The sequence below is a fragment of the Chionomys nivalis genome, chromosome 3 (genome assembly GCF_950005125.1).
Source record: "Chionomys nivalis chromosome 3, mChiNiv1.1, whole genome shotgun sequence".
Classification (NCBI taxonomy): Eukaryota; Metazoa; Chordata; class Mammalia; order Rodentia; family Cricetidae; genus Chionomys; species Chionomys nivalis.
In genome coordinates, this window is record NC_080088.1 from 53,059,753 (window position 1) to 53,073,290 (window position 13,538).

The following is a 13,538-nucleotide window of genomic DNA, read 5'->3' on the forward strand; positions in this document are numbered from 1 at the left end:
CAGTTACTAAAGCCCTTCAGTGAGTGTGTGATTTCTGACTTTACTCACTACTCACCTTTATCTCAAGTGGGACTCAGAGGCTATTTTAGGAAGCGAAAATAAAGATATTTTTAAGAAAGGGTAGATGACTTTTTCCTTTCCAATTTGAATCCCCTTGATCACCTTATATTTTATTGCAATTGCTAAAATTTCAAGAACTATGTTGAAGAGATATGGAGACAGTGGACAGCCTTGTCTTGTTCCTGATTTTAGTGGAATAGCTTTGAGTTTCTCTCCATTTAACTTGATTTTAGCTGTTGACTTGCTGTATATTGATTTTATTATATTTAGATATGATCCTTGTATCCCTACTCTCTCCAATACCTTTATCATAAAGGGGTGTTGAATTTACTCAAATGCTTTTTCAGCATCTGATGAAATGATCATATGATTTCTTTCTTTCAGTTTATTTATATGATGGATTACATTGACAGATTTTCGTATGTTGAACCAGCCCTGTATCTCTGGGATGAAGCCTACTTGATCCTAATGGATAATTTTTTTAATGTGTTCTTGGATTCTGTTTGCCAGAATTTTATTGAGAATTTTTGCATCAATGTTCATGAGTGAGACTGGACTGTAATTCTCTTTCTTGGTTGGGTCTTTGTGTGGTTTTGGAATCAGGGTGACTGTAGCTTTGTAAAAAGAGTTTGGCAATGATTCTTCTATTTCTATTATATGGAACACATTAAGGAGTATAGATATCAGCTCTTCTTGAAAGTTCTGGTAGAATTCAACACTAAAACCATTCAGCCCTGTTGTTGTTGTTGGGAGGTTTTTTATGACAGCTTCTATTTCCTCATGGCTTCTAGGTCTATTTAAATTGTTCGCCTGGTCTCAATTTAATTTTGGTATACAGTATCTATCTAGAAGATTATCCATTTCTTTTACATTTTCCAATTTTGTGGAGTAAAGGTTTTTTTTAGTAAGATCAAATTATTCACTTAATTTCCTCAGTGTCTGTGGTTATATCCCCATTTTTATTTCTGATTTTGTTAATTTGGATGTTCTCTCTCCACCTTTTGATTAGTTTGGATAAATGTTTGTCTATCTTGTTGACTTTCTCAAAGAAAGTTTCTTTGTTTCATTTGTTCTTTGTAAGTTTTCTGTTTCTATTTTGTTGATTTCAGTCCTCAATTTGATTATTTCCTGTCTTCTACTCCTCCTGGGTGAGTCTGCCTCTATTTTTTTTTTCAAGAGCTTTAAGGTATGCTGTTATGTCGCTAATATGAGGTTCCTCCATTTTCTTTATGTGGGCATTTAGTGCTATGAACTTTCCTCTTAGCATTTCATTCATAGTGTCCCATAGGTTTGGATATGTTGTGCCTTCATTTACTTTAAATTCAAGGAAGAATTTAATTTCTTTCTTTATTACTTCCTTGACCCTGGGGTCGTTCAGTAGTTGACTGTTCAGTTTCCATGAGTTTATAGGCTTTCTGAGAGTAGTATTGTTGTTAAATTCTAACTTTACTCCATGGTAATCCAATAAGACATGGGGTTAATTCAATTTTTTTTTTGTATCTCTGAAGGTTTGCTTTGTTACCGAGTATGTGATCAATTTTCAAGACGGTTCCATGAGGTTCTGAGAAGAAGGTATTTTTTTGGGATTGGGTGTAATGTTCTATAGATGTCTGTTAAGTCTATTTGATACATTACATCTGTTAGTTCTCTTACTTTTCTGTCAAGTTTCTGTATGGTTGACCTGTTCATTGGTGAGAGAGGAGTGTTGAAATCTCCTGCTATTTGTGTGTGAGGTTTGATATGCGATTTAAATTTCAGTAATGTTTCTTTTACATATGTGGGTACTCTTGTATTAGGGGCATAGATATTCATGATTGAGACTTCATCTCGATGAATTCTTCCTGTTATGAGTATGAGGTGTCCTTCTCCATCTCTTTTGATTGATTTTAGTTTGAAATCAATTTTGTTAGGTATTAGGATAGCCACACCCATTTGTTTCTTAGGTCTATTTGATTGGAAAACCTTTTCTCAACCCTTTACTCTGAGGTAGTGTCTATGTTTAAGGTTGAGGTGTGTTTCTTATAAACAGCAGAAGGCCGGATTCTGTGTTCATAACCATTCTCTCAGTCTGTGTCTTTTTATAGGTGAATAGCATCCATTGATATTAAGCTATTTTAATGACCAGTTGTTGTTAACTCTGGTTATTTTTCAGTAGTAGTTTTTGTGAGTTTTCCTTCTTTGGGTAATGCTGGTGGGGAATTATCAGATGTCTGTGTTATTGTGGGTGTTGTTAGATTCCTTAGGTTAAGATTTTCCTTCTAGTACTTTCATTATTTGCAGATAATATGACTGTGTACATAAGTGACCATCAAAACTCTACCAGAGATCTCCTACAGCTGATAAATATTTTCAGTGTTGTGGCAGGATACAAGATCAACTCAAAGAAATCAGTAGTGCTCCTATACTCAAAGGATAAAGAAGCTGAGAGGGAAATCAGAGAAAAAACATCTTTCACAATAGCCACAAATAACATAAAATATCTTGGGGTAACACTAACTAAGGAGGTGAAAAGTCTATTTGATAGAACTTTAAGTCTTTGAAGAAAGAAATTGAAGAAGATACCAGAAAAAGTAAAGATCTGTCATGCTCTTGGATAGGAAGGATCAACATAGTAAAAAATGGCAGTCCCAATAAAAGCAATCTATAGATTGAATGCAATAGCCATAAAAATCCCAATACAATTCTTCATATACCTTGAAAGAAAAATAATCAACTCTATATAGAAAAACAAAAAACCCAGGATAGCTAAAACAATCCTATACAATAGAGGAACTTCTGAAGGCATCACCATCCCTGACAACAAGCTCTATTATAGAGCTACAGTAATCCAATCAGCTTGGTATTGGCATAAAAACAGAGACACTGACTAATGAAATTGAATTGAAGACCTGGATATTAATCCAAACACCTATGGAACAACTTATTTTTGACAAATAAGCTAAATTTATACAATGGAAAAAAGAAAGCATCATCAACAAATGGTACTGACATAACTGGATGTCAACATGTAAAAGAATAAAAATAGATCCATATCTATTGCCCTGCACAAAACTAAAGTCCAAATGGATTAAAAACCTCAATATAAATACGACCACAGTGAACACGATGGAGGAGAAAGTGGGAAGTAGCCTTCATTGCATGGACACAGGAGACCACTTCCTAAATATAACCCCAGTAGCACAGACAATACAAGCAACAGCAAATAAATGGGACCGCCAGAAACTGAGAAGCTTCTGTTAAGCAAAGGACACAGTCAATAAGACAAAAAGACAGCCTACTGAATGGGAAAAGATCTTCCCCAACCCCACATCAGACAAAAGACTGATCTCCAAAATATATAAATTAGACATTAAAATTCTAAATAACCCAATTAAAAAATGATGTACTGACCTAAACAGAAAATTCTCAACAGAAGAATTTCAAATGGCCAAAAGATACTTAAGAATATGTTCAGCTTCCTTAGCTATCAGGGAAATACAAATCAAAACAACTCTGAGGTACCATCTTATATCTGTCAGAATGGCTAAGATCAAAAACACTAATGATAGATTATGCTGGAGAGGATGTGAAGTAAGGGAAACACTCATCCATTGCTGGGGGGAATGCAAACTTGTACAACCATTTTGGAAATCAGTGTGGCAGCTTTTCAGAAAATTGGAAATCAACTTACCTCAGGATCCAGCAATATCACTCTTGAGATTATACCTAAAAGATGCTTGATCATATTACAAAATCATTTGTTCAACTATGTTCAAAACAGCATTATTTATAATAGTCAGAACCTGGAAACAACCTAGATGCCTCTCAACTGAAGAATGGATAAAGAAAGTGTGGCAGATCTACATATTATAGTACTACTCAGCGGTAAAAATAAAAAATGACATCTTGAATTTTGCATGAAAATAGATGGAATTAGAAGACACTATTTTGAGTGAGGTAGACCTCCAAAAATGAATATGGTATGTACTCAGTCATAAGCAGATAATAGCCATAAACTAAGGGCATTGAGCCTATAGTTCATGATCTTAGAGAAGTTAAGTAATAAGGTGAACCCAAAGAAAAACATATACAGACCCACTTAGAAATTGGAAATAGACAAGATTGCCTGACAAAATTTGCAAGCATGGGGGCATGGAGGAGAAGGAAGGAGAGAAGGGGAGGGTTGAGGAGAACTTGAGGAAATGGGATAGCCGAGATGGAGGAAGGACAGATATGAGAGCAACAAAAGAGATACCTTGGATGCGTGAGCCATTATGGGGTTAGCAAGAAACCTGGCTCTAGGAAAATTCCCAGGAATCCACAAAGATGACCCCAGCTAAGATGCTAAGTAATAGAGGAGGGGTGCCTGAACTGGCCTTGCCCTGTAGTCAGACTGATGATTATCTTAAATATTACCATAGAACCTTCATCCAACAATGGATGGAAACAGAGGCAGAAACCCACATCGGAGCACTGGACTGGTCTCCCAAGGTCCAGTTGAAGAGTGGAAGGAGTGAGAGTATGAACAAAGAAGTCAATACCATGAGGGGTTCACCCACTGAGAAAGTTTGCCTGAGCTAATAGGAACTCACCAACTCCATCTGGACTGGGAGTGAATGAGCATGGGATCAAATTAGTTCCTCTGAATGTGGTTGACAGTTGGGGCAGACTGACAGTGGCACTGGGATTTGTCTCTACTGCATTGACTGATTTTTGGGGATTCTATTCTCTTTGGCTGTATACCTTGCTCAACCTAGATGTAGTAAGGAGACCCTTGCACTTTCCACAGGGCAGGGTGCCTTGCCCTCTCTTAGGATTTGAATGGGGTGGGGTAGGATGGTGTGTGGAGGGAGTGGGAATTTGGATTGGTATTTTTTATTTATTTTTTATTTTTTTTGGTTTTTCTTTTTTTTTTTTTTTTATCATTTTTTTTTTATTCTTTTTTAATTAAAATTTCCAACTGCTCCCCGTTTCCCATTTCCCACCCCTCCTCCCACACATTGCCCCCTCCCCCCACTCCCCTCCCCCATCCCCACTCCTCTTCTCCTCCCCCCAGTCCATTCCCCCTCCCTCTCGATACTGAAGAGCAGTCCAAATTCCCTGCCCTACAGGAAGACCAAGGTCCTCCCACTTCCATCCAGGCCCAGGAAGGTGAGCAACAAAACAGGCTAAGCTCCCACAAAGCCAGTTCATGTATTAGGATCGAAACCTAGTGCCATTGTCCTTGGCTTCTCATCAGCCTTCATTGTCCGCCATGTTCAGAGAGTCCAGTTTCAACCCATGCTTATTCAGTCCCAGTCCAGCTGGCCTTGAAGAGCTCCCAATAGATCAGTTCCACTGTCACAGTGGGTGGGTGCACGCCTCGTGGTCCTGATTTCCTTGGTCATGTTCTCCCTCCTTCTGCTCCTCATTTGGACCTTAAGAGCTCAGACCATTGCTCCACTTTGGGTCTCTGTCTCTCTCTCGATCTATCGCCAGTTGAAAGTTCCTGTGCCATTCTTCTTAGGATTTCTCTGTGGCTTTGGAGCCTGTCCTTGAACTAGCTCTTGTAGACCAGGCTGGTCTCGAACTCACAGAGATTCTCCTGCCTCTGCCTCCCAAATGCTGGGATTAAAGGCGTGCGCCACCACCACCCGGCTGGATTGGTTATTTTTTAAAGTAATAAAATAAAATAATAAAAAAGAAAGAAAAGGTAGATGGCTGAGGTCAGGTAAAAGGAAATATGAGGGATATTTAAGGAAGGATATTCTATGTTAATTATTTAGCCCTTAAACCTCAAATTCTATTATAGAAGGCATTAATTTCCAATGGTCATCTAGAGTCTAAAAATGTTCATGGAAAGCAGAAAGTCACAGACACTGGGTCTGGGTTTTGGTAGTTCTCAATGACAACTCCATGCTTGGCAGCCTTGGAGAATTTTAAGAAGTATTCATTCTGTATCTATTAATTCACAGATAACTCAATTGACTATTGTGCCCTTCTTGACCCATTGTTGCATTGCTTGAAACCTGTTCCAAAATATTTATGATGAAATAAATTTATAAAGCTTTGTAAGAAGTCTGTCATAAAACACAGACTGAAGATTATGAGTAAGGAAGAAACTTAGTTAACTTTCTGGTTTTATTGTGCCGTTTGTGAATCATCCTCAGTAATAACTGAATGTTGTACACTGCTATCTTTAGGGGGGACTGAAGAGATCATGAAGGGTTAGAGAGATGGCTCAGTAGTTAAAAACCCTTTTTTCTTTGTCAGAGACTGGGATTCAGTTTCCAGCACCCACATCCAGAAGCCTATAACACCCTGTGACTGCAATTAAAGGGGTTCTGATTTCTTCTGGCCACAGTGGGCACCTGCACATTTGTTGCTTGTACATACATTCAGACATGCACGCACGCAAACATGTGCATGCATGCACACACACACACACACACACACACATGAACACATACATACATACACAGAGAGACACACACGTGCACACACAGAAAGACACACAGCAGTGCACATAGAGAAAAACACAGATACACACACAACATGAACACAATACACACATAATAATAAGATATAAATTTAAAAATTAAAAAAGAGATCACAGAGTACTGTCTCCTTTGATGTTGTGTTCCTTTCATATTCATGAACCACTATCATTTTTGCCCCATGTTCTGGTGATGGACATCCTGCTGTTGAGATTTTCTTTTAGGAGAAACTTTGCTTTCCATCAGCAGTGCCTGTACCAGACCTGACACTTCTCTTTCAAAGAAAGGTAGAAAATAATTTAAGTTGATAAACTACAAGGTCTTTCATCTTATTTTCACAACTAAAGACAGCAAAATGAGCATCCTCAAGAAAAAATCATTAGCTCCTCTTCAAACGTATTAAGAAACCAGAGGCGTGTAGAGCATATGTGTTCTCTCTAATGAGCAGTAGGGATTGCTAACTGCTAATTCGCTCACTTTGGGTTCCAGAATCTTTGCTGTAGACAAACATAGTTCCAATAAATAAATATTATCAGTGTGGTTCACATTATATATTCTATGAGGTTTGTATTTTATGACTAGAAAACAACTGTCCTCCAGTTCCATGAGAACTCCTTTTGGAATCCATGTCCAACGACCAACAGAGCAATGTAGAAAGTGAGCTGCACAGACCTGTCTTCTTATTCCTCCTTCCATTCCTTAAGCCCTACAATTTTTTCTTTTCTTTTTAATGATAAATATAATGACATATGCCAAGAAGTAGTATAGCTTGATTATGTGGTATATTTAAGATCTACTCAGGAGAGAAATCATGCTGATGCTGGTAACTTAGGCCACCTCCTAGGGCTTTGGTGGGTTTAGGGTGATATGAATGGAAACAGGGACATTCCTGATAATAGTTCAACAGTCAAAGTGAAGGGACACAGAGTGTGGTGATGACAGGAGAAGATGATTAATTTAAGATGGGAACAACTACAGAGGAGAAGGCAAGTTGAATACTGTGATGTTCTAAAGAGAGCAAGGACAACCAGCCCAAGTGAGTTGGTCATGTCTGAGAACACATGACTACATTGACTAGTCACTTTTTAGGGAAAAAAATAAAATGCTGAGCTGTATGTGAAAAATCTGTTTTCAAGACTAAAAAGAACAAAACTAAGAATATTTCTTAGGTCATCTGTGGAGAACCAAACAGAAGTCTAGGCCAGCCCTAGGACTAATAGTGCTTAAAGCCCTGATCCAGGCCTTCCTCCATCTTACACCATAGTCAACGGGATATTGAACAAAGAATGATTAACTAGCACTGTTCCCAGCCACAAAGGCCTTTGAAAATATCACATTCAATTTTTGCTGTACCAGAGAGACTCTTACAGAGATGAGGATTTGAAATTGGTCTAAGTAAGCACATGGATAAAGAAGACAGTAGACAAAGAGGATCATGACACAAAGCATCTGTATTCAGATTGTAATAGGACTTAATAAATGTAATAAAATACGGTTTTAATATTACTGAGGACACTGGTCAGGGAAATAGCATTTAGGCCTATGAGGGCATGTTGGACCACTAGAAAACACTCAGCACAGACAAGGGCTCTGACATGGCAATGCAGATAGAGATCAGGAATATTTTATTTTTCAGTTGTTTCATGAGATAGCAGCAGAGCCTAATTGTATATGCCTGTGGTGATTCAAAAAAAAAAATGACAACTGGGCGGTGGTGGTACATGCCTTTAATCCCAGCACTTGGGAGGCAGAGGCAGGTGAATCTCTATGAGTTCAAGGCCAGCCTGGTCTACAGAGTTAGTTCAAGGACAGGCTCCAAAGCTACAGAGGAACCCTGTCTTGAAAAGCCAAAAACAAAACAAACAAACAAAAAGAGAATGACCCCCATAGGCTCACATCTTTGACTTAGTTTACAGTTGGTGGAACTGATTGAGAAGGACTAGGAGGTGTGGCCTTGTTGGAGGAGGGGTGTTCCCTGTCTCCGCTGTGGTTTTGATATCAACTCCCAACTGTTCCTGTTGTCATACCTTCACTCTACCATCATGGACTCTGACCCTTTAAAAGGGTAAGCCCAAAATAAATTCTTTGTTTTTTAAGTTGTTTTGGCCATGGTGTTTTATCACACACACACACACAAAAATAGAATTGCATCTAGTACAATACAGTGCATCTTACTCTGAGGAAGACCTAACTCAATTTTTGCTCTCCAACAATGAAAAATAAAGAAGTAATGTGATCTCAGATAGAGTCAGTTCTGTAAAAGGAACAAGAAGTTCTGCATGACTGTGAGGAAAGCACATATGGTATCTGGCACAAGTCTCTTAAGCTCCTAACTACACAGTGACAAGGGGAGAGGTTTGCAAAAATGCCCAGAAGCCTACTAATGAATGGATTAAGAATCCCTCCCTGCTCCTTCCTGTTCTATACTCTATCTTCTTGCCTGTTAAACAATATCAATTTATCTATAATAAAACAATGTCTAAGAAAACAGCAGCAGAGACATATAGCCACTAAATTATGTTCAGTATTTCATCTAATGAATTTTTGTGACTACTTTTTTTTTTAATGATGGAGAAACTGATCTTGAAACAGGATCCAGCTACAGCAGATCATTTACAAGAAAACAGAGAGGCTTCAGTGCAGGCTGCCTGTGGTGCAGGAGACAGGAAACATCTGGAAGCACAGAAGAACCGTGGAGCTGTAGTTGAGTGATTCTGCCAACTTTCCACGATGTCTCCTTCACTGCAGCCTAAGAAAGATTCTTTACTGTGCACTATTTCATATGGATAAAGGAGAACCTCCCCATCCTGACCAGATGCCTAGCCTCAATAGTTCTGCTAAGTTCTACTAGGCAGGTACTAATTAATACTCTCTTCACCTGCATTCTCATGAGAATTTTGAGGATGGTTGGTTGAATATTTAGCTTACCCACAACTTGCCAGAATAGTTAACAATCACATATTATTGGAATAACACCCTCCCACTTAGTTACATAGTATTAGATTCTCAAGAGCACTATCAATATTTTCCCTCAACCAAATAAGAAAATTTGATTAAAAAAGATTAAAACTAAAGATTTTATTAAAATAAACCACTATTCACTTAAAATGTTTTCCTCACTCTCCTCTCAGGAACTCTTGCATTTTAGTTAGTTCAAAACAGCCTTTAGTTGAAAAAGGAACAAAACAGTAGCTCGGTGATTTCACCTCCAGCTCTCAGGTATTTCCGTATGTGGAAAGCAGGGTTTATAAATTTGTTTGTATAATGCCGGTTAGGCAAAGGCAGATTAAATATATGCATACTCTAGGATTTAAATCTTTCCAGTCTGTGGAGCCCATGGGTGCCTTAAATAATACGGCATGTTTCTGCACATTCACCTCAAAACTTTTCTTTCAGTATTACTTTACTTTTTCTCAATCGAATTTCTCTCCTTCCTCCCACTTTCCCTTCCTCCTCTCTTCCTCTCCTCCTCTCCTCTTAGGCAACTTTTGTACTTTAGAGATGATCTAGATGCTGGGGAGAGGCACATTCTGTCTTTCAGCAGCTGGAAGCTTGGAGAGCAAGGCTGAGGCACAAACGAAATAAAACTAGTAAGAGGGAGAAGACAGCGCACAGATGAAGAAAAACATTTCAGGGGGAAAAAGTGACAGCACCGTCTAGGAGAAGTACTAGTGTTTCATGAAGAAAACCACTACGGAAATTTTGATTTACAAGTTAGAAGAAGAGCAAATCAGAGTAAAATAAGATAAGCATGTGGAAGGGATTGCCCATTAGACATTTAGTGCTAGTTTTCCCAGGGTTAGCTTCCTAGATCCCACTACTTTCTGTTCTCTGTGAAGATGTTCCCTTCTGAAGTATCCCAAGCTTCTAAACAAAGAGCCATATCGGCAGCCAGCAATTTCTCAGTCTTTGTTTTGTCAGCCGAGTGAGCATCTCCTCCTTTTGTCTTTTCACTAGAAAGTAAAAATATTAACTAGTTGAGATGTTTTGGAGTTTTATCAAATTATTGAAGACATACATGCTAATAATTGTTAATATGACAGGCATGATGTCTCATCCATATAATGGTCTAGTTATGCACCCCTGTTGGTATCCAGGAACTTGGATTCAGGGAAAGATCTCACCTACTTCATATACCTAGACTATTTATGGAAACAGCACGGTTCATGCCTAACACAGTACAGCTGACTATTTGGAATAAGCCAAGCAGAAGCGGCTGGTTTGTGTTCCCCACCCTAGTGGAAGCCTTCACCATTGGGTATCTTACTATTAGGCCCTGGTTGCCAATGTCTCACTTGCTATCACAACTCACTGATGAAGTAATTAGACATATTCTGTCACCCTCCTGGGAGAGGTTGCCTTTGTCTGTTTTACCTGCTAGGAGAGGATGAGGATAGCGATGAATGTAGCCCACTATAAATGCATAAACTTAGAACTTTATGACATTCTTCTGAATGAGTTCTTTTCATAACTTGATTTTATGGTTCTTAAACATGAATTTTGTAGATGACAGCATAGTGCTGTAGTGTCAAAAGGCTGGACACACCTGCTAGACAAAATGCCTTATGTGCCCTTTTCATTTGCTAACTCTGTCTGCATCCTTCTGTTGCAATGAATCATAACCATGAGTATGGCTGTGTGCTGAGTTTTCAAGGCTTCCTAGAAAGTCTTAGAAGCACGGTGCTTCTACATGCAAAGAGTGTTTAGGTAAGTACCATGTGCACAAGTATTAATAAACATCAGTTGGGTTTATTACTCACTTGTCCCCTGAAGTGAGCTCCTTCCAGTTTTAAGAATCACTTTTACACTGATGAGTACCAAGCACGCACCTGCATTCTATCATTTTTCTCAAATTTAGATTCATGTATTCAGTGTCGTGTGTGACATCTATACTTAAATTACTAACGGCCATCTCACACTGAGAATACAGAAAAGAAAATTCAGAGTTTTGCTGCAAAAATAAAAAAAATTGTGTCACTGATCGTTATGAGAATAGTTACTATGGTCACAATCTTCCTGCTATTTGGACTCAGAGGTTTCTTTTCCTCATCTGCAATGTTTAATTTAAGAGTAAGTATCATCTTGGACATCTTTTCTGTTACTGTGACAATATAATCTGACAAAAGAAACTTAAGGCACAAAGGGTTTATCCTGGATCACAGTTGAAGGAAATGTCCATCATGGTGTGTAAGCCACAGCAGTAGAAGTCTGAAACAGCTTGTCATAGCTTATCACATTGGTCACCAGGCAAGAAAATAAAAATGAATACAGATGACTACTCAGTTCTCTTTGTTTATAGACTAGCATCTCAACCAGGTCAGGAAGTTCTCCATATCGGTTATGTGTAGCACAAATAGTAAAAACCTGGAGACAGATGTTAGGGTTCAACCTGAAGATCAGAAAAGCAAAGCAGTCAAGCCACTAGAGAGATCTTACCTCCAGTGAAAGAGAAATGAGTTCCTGTCTCATCGCATCTTATATTCCTCTCTAGTCCTTGGATTAAAGGTGTGCACCACCACTGCCTGGCCTGTATGACGGACTAGTGTGCATTGACCTTCAGGCAAGCTTTATTTATTAAAATACAAATGAAATATCACTACAGGTAGGTCTTTCCACCTCAACTTATGTAGTCAAGTGATGTCCAGATGTTCATCATGCAGGTGATGTTAAATAGGTGATGTTAAATTCTGTCAAGATGATAATAGTTACCAAAATTCCACCCTTGTCAACTTGATAGCTAAGAATTACTTCGAAGCCGCAACTTTTTATCTCATCTTGTTAGACACAGGACCATGTTGTCATATAAAATTCATTCAATATAAACTTAAAAGTCTCTGTAATCTTTAAAAATTCCAGTACTCTAAAGGCCTAAAGTTTCTTAAATGACAATGCCTATAAAATAAGAATCACTTGGCTGGCAAGTGGCAGTGGATAGAAATCCTTCTACCCAGTCTAAAGACAAGTTCAATCCCTGGAAGCCACAAGGTAGGAGAAAACCAACTCCTGCAAGTTGTCTTCTGACATCTCCCTGACACAGAAGCATGTTCATGAATAATTGAGTGAATGAAACTGAAAAGTACCTGAGAAATTACACCCTTCCAGTGCTGTTATCTGCTGCATAACTAGACACTCTCTTGGGCCAGCTTTACCCCATGCTCATAGGTCCCTTTCTTGGAGGATGACTCAAATTCTGAAACATCCTGGAGTCTCCATTATAGCCTCTGCTTCACTTTCACAATATCATTGATAGCCTCTGGGGGGGGGGGGACTCCTTGCAGTAATTCTGACCCTTCTACTTCTTGCCTGTCCTCAGCAGCTCTCTGAAGCCACAGAGCATGGTCTTCTCTGTTTGATTTAGTTCATATCTCTAAACCTAGTACCAAATACATGGCACTGAGAGGTTCAACAGCCAGGTGGATTCTGCCCCTATTGGAATGCAGTTCAAGTTCAGATCCTTTGTGATGATCCAAGCTATTTTGAGGACTAGGGAACCCCTCATATATATTGTTGCTTTGTATTTTCTCCTTTCATATGAAACTTTATAAATTGGCGGCTTTGATGAGTTGTCTTCTCTTCAAGGCACCTGTGGTGGGTGCCCACAGATGTGACCTTGTTCTACCTTGACTAAAAATCAGAGTTTGAACTTATTTTTGCCCTTTCAAAGTTGTTGACAACAGGTGTGGCTACAAACAAGCATTCCTGACCTAGAGTGTGCTTAATTAGTATTTGAGTATAGAGGTGGATTTGCTCCACTTTGCTATTCCTGCTCCTTCAAAGGAAATGGTAAGAGGTTCGAGGGAATGGCTGCCTGTAGGATACTTGGTCAATTCCTTATATAATTTCAATGAAAGTTCTTGCCTTCCCCTTCCCTTTTTGGAGTGAAATGTATAGGCATGTGGAAAATAACAGCAGGTGGTTCAGTATTTACTGAATTGTCCTTCAGATGCTATTTTGTGTTTCCGCCTTTTATTCTTCTCATATATCTGCTTTTTTCAGATGTCACTCCAATGTGTGGCTTAGGAC